General features: G+C 36.8%; 1 non-coding gene across 1 annotated transcript; it reads right to left on the reverse strand.

Annotated features, from left to right (window-relative positions):
- Positions 1 to 3,783: 3,783 nt before the first annotated feature.
- LOC111727911 lies at positions 3,784 to 3,893 on the reverse strand. Its single transcript, XR_002775339.1, has one exon. It is a non-coding gene; the product is annotated as a U6 spliceosomal RNA (small nuclear RNA).
- Between the last annotated feature and the right edge of the window lie 326 nt (positions 3,894 to 4,219).

Below are 4,219 nucleotides of genomic sequence, written 5' to 3' on the forward strand. Positions count from 1 at the left end.
TTCACCTCTTTTCCAGATTTGGGCTTTTTATCCATTGACACTCATGTTGCATAGACAGACTGTGAATTCTCTGGGTCTCTCTCGGTGCCACCCCAGGTGTCTGCCGTCAGGGTAAAGGTGCAATCTGCCTATCAGCCAGGCCTCTCTGCAGCAGCAGCCCCATGAAGAGGCTAAGCTGTTCCAGTCACACTGAATGCTTCACTTTGATAATTGGTTTGGCCATTCATATTTTCTTGCCCAAATTAAGCATCATGGCAAATTGTTTTATTAAATGAAAAAATGTATTTCTCCCATGGGGCAGTGGTGCAGAAGGGTAGGAAGGTTTGAGTATCAGGAAACAACAATCTATCAACATAACACACCATCTTAGGAACCAATATTTATTTCTCTCACTTCTGCACAGAAAACACACTCCAAAAAAGGATACCCTAAATGTCTTATTCAATCATGGCGAAAGATGGCAAATCCATCATTTTGTGATAATCCGCACTTTAAGTTTAGATGATGATACTGTTCTGGCTCCCACATCCATCACAAAATGATAGGATGTCTACCAGGAAGCATTATTGCTTGAAAAAAAGAATAACGAGAGACACAGCAATCAATCACAAAAATCTGAAATTCAGCTAGATAATGGATGGGAGACAAAGTCATATTATTTTGTTGCCCATTACAAGATTTAGAGCTGGCATACCTCTAACAAAAGACAGATTAATAAGAGAAAAAGTGTAATGAATTTATTTAAACCAACTTACATTTGACACAGGAGACTTCCAAAATGAAGAGAACCAAAGATTCAGGAAAAACTGCATTTTTATGCTTAGATTTGATGAAGAATAGACAGTGATATAGAAGTATGATGGGACAACAATGGATATGATCTAATTATTATGAAGTGGGAGAACTGAGTGGGGTCTCTTTGTTTGGTCCTCCTGGCATCTCTGTGGTTTTGGTCCTTTCCTTGAGGTATAGAGGAGAACACTTGTCCCATACGTAGATCCTACCTTCAGGGGAGTTAGTTAGAGAATTATTTTTAAGGCCTCAGGAGAAAAGGTGGGAGAAGGTCAGAGTTTGCTTCTCCTGTTTTCTCAGTTTAATATACTCAGATGTCATGATTGGAAATACTGTGTTCTGCACCCCATCAATAAACATTGCATATCCCCCTCCTTGATGGGTCTCTGGTTCTGCCCACTGGGAGGAGCTCCTAGATTCAGTGGTCCCCAAAGGTCTGAGCCCTGTCTTCTGTGAAGAGTTTTCTTTTAATTAGTCCTCTTGACAGCATGTGACAAGTGTTTATTCAAGTCTTCTTTTTCCCCAGTGGAACATTGAGAGCCAAACATCTATTTTAGATATTGAATAGTCACAAACTCTTTTACTACATTTTTTTTAAATAGTTCATCGGGGAGATTTTTTATTGTTTATCTCATTGTATCTTCTATCTCATTATGAAGAACTTATTTTTTATCAGGCATTTTTATACATCTCCATCAGTAATTTATATACAACAGATAAGCAACACAGTTGCTGAGTTATTGAGTCATATAATGCCATATACTTGGCTCTTTACACTAACACGGTGTCTCTGTCTCTTTTAAGGACTGATAAAAAGATTGTGTGCACATATAATTTGTGCAATTCCTTTATTAGGGGAAATTTTTACCCCTAATTACTTTCTAATTTTTTCCATTATCCTTTCATATTTTTATTCTTTTATTTCAAATTAATATGAGGGTACAGATTTTTAGATTATATTGTTCTCAGTTCCAGGGTAAAGTTCCAGTTGTAAAAGAGCCCCTCACTCAGGGGCGTGTTATACACCCTCACAATGTGCAAAGTGGGTGAGATCCCGCCTCATGTCCTCCCTCCTGCCAATCATCCTGCCCCCATCCCCCATACTAGATTATATTGTTCAAATGAGCATGTAATTATTAAATATTGATTTCATATTAGCATTGAGTACATTGGATATTTATTTTTCTATTCTTGAGATACTATACCAAGAAAAACATGTTTCAACTCCATCCAGGTAAATGTGAAAATATAAAGTCTCATCTATTTTAATGGCTGCATCATATTCCACGGTGTACATGTATCACAGTTTGTTGATCCATTCATGGGTTGTTGGGTTACTTAGGTTGCTTCCATGACTTGGGAATTATGAATTGCACTGCAATAATCATTCTAGTGCAAATGTCTTTGTGGTAAAATGATTTTTGTTCCTCTGGGTAGATACCTAGCAATGCAATTGCAGGATCCAATAGGAGGTCTACTTTATTTCTTTGAGGATTATTCAAACTTCTTTCAAAAAAGGCTGCATTAGTTGGCAATCCCACCAGCAATGCAGAAGTGTTCCCTTCTCTCCTCATTCACACCAGCAGTTTCAGGGTTTGTGATGTGGGCTAATCTTATTGAGTTTAGGTGATATGTGAGAGTGATTTTAATTTGCATTTCTCTGATAATTAAATATAATGAGCATTTTTCATGTGTTTGTTGGCCATTCATGTCATCTTTGGAGAAATTTCTGTTCAAGTCTCATGCCCACCTATAGAGGGAGTTGTTTGTCCTTTTCTTATTCTTTAGTTTGAGTTCTCTGAATTCTAGTTATAAGGCCTTTGTCAGATTCATAACATGCAAACATCTTCTCCCATTCCAAAAGTTGTCTGTTTCCTTTATTTGTGGTACCTTAGCTGTGAAAAGGCTTTTAAGCTGGATAAAAATCTCAGTTGTTTATTTTTAGTGTTGCTGCAATTGCTGGGGGTCTTCCTCAGAAGTCTTTTCCCAGGCCAATATCTTCAAGCGTTTTCCCCACCCTATCTTCTAGAATTTTTATTGTTTTATGTCTTAAATTTAAGCCTTTTATCCAGAGAGTATAGATTTTTGTCAATCTTGAGAAGTGTGGGTCTGGTTTCAGTTTTCTGCATGTGGGTAAGCAGTCCCCCAGCGCCATTTGTTAAATAAGGCTTATATTCCCCAGCGCATGCTTTTGTTCAGCTTGTCAAAGATCAAATGATGATACGTGGCCATGTTCATCTCTAGATTCTTTATCCTATTTCATATGTCTACATCTCTATTTTTGTGCCAGTACCATGCTTGTGGTACTGCTTAGATCACTATAGACTTGTAGTATAACCTGAAATCTGGCAACATGATGCATCTAAATTTGCTTTTATTTCTAAGACTGTATTTGCTATTTGGGACATTTTCTGTTTCCATATGAATCAAAGTACTATTTTTTCAAGTTTTTTAAAGTATGACATTGGTGCTTTGATGGGGATTGCATTAAATCCATAGATTGCTTTGGGTAGTATGGACATTTTAACAATATGGATTCTTCCCAGCCATGGGCATTGCATGTTCTTCCATTTGTTAACATCTTCTACTATTTACTTTCTCAAAGTTTCATAATTCTCTTTATAGACATCTTTCATGTCTTTTGTTAGATATATTCCCAGGTTGTTCATCTTTTTTGGTAATATCATAAAAGGAATAGAGTCTGATTTTATTCTCAGCTTAACTACTGTTGGCATATACAAAGGCTAAAAATAGTACAATTCTAGGGCAACACTTGTGGCTCAGTGAGTAGGGCGCCAGCCCCATATACCATGGGTGGTGGGTTCAAACCCGGCCCCAGCCAAACTGCAACAAAATAATACCCACGCATTCTGGCTGAGGCAAGAGAATCACTTAAGCCCAGGAGTTGGAGGTTGCTGTGAGCTGTGATGCCACAGCACTCTAGGGAGGGTGATAAAGTGAGACTCTGTCTCTAAAAAAAAAAAAAAGAAAAGAAATGTACAATGTTTCATGAATATTTGTGTCATCCTTACACAAGAGTCATGCTAATCTTCTCTATATCATTCAAATTTTAGTATATGTGTTATTGCTGAAGCAAGTACTACAGATTAACATTGATTTTAAAGATACAAAAGTTTCAAAAATATCTTTGGATTTTTTTTACTTATTTGGTGCTAGTTAGGTAAATATTCTAATAATAACCATGTAAGAAATTATTTTTGAGACACACTTTTGTCCTTAGATTAATTGCAAATATTTTCAGTGTATCTGACTTTTATTGAATCTCACCCTTTGCTCAACTACAAATATCCACCAGAAGCCATGTAATAACAAATGAAATATATCAAGTCAACTATTCACAAGTTTTAACAAAGGGTGGTCTTTTTCAGCTTCTCATTTGTGCTTTCCCCAAGCATGTGTCTTAATG

The sequence above is a fragment of the Otolemur garnettii genome, unplaced genomic scaffold (assembly GCF_000181295.1).
Source record: "Otolemur garnettii isolate 467f Iridium unplaced genomic scaffold, OtoGar3 scaffold00130, whole genome shotgun sequence".
Classification (NCBI taxonomy): domain Eukaryota; kingdom Metazoa; phylum Chordata; class Mammalia; order Primates; family Galagidae; genus Otolemur; species Otolemur garnettii.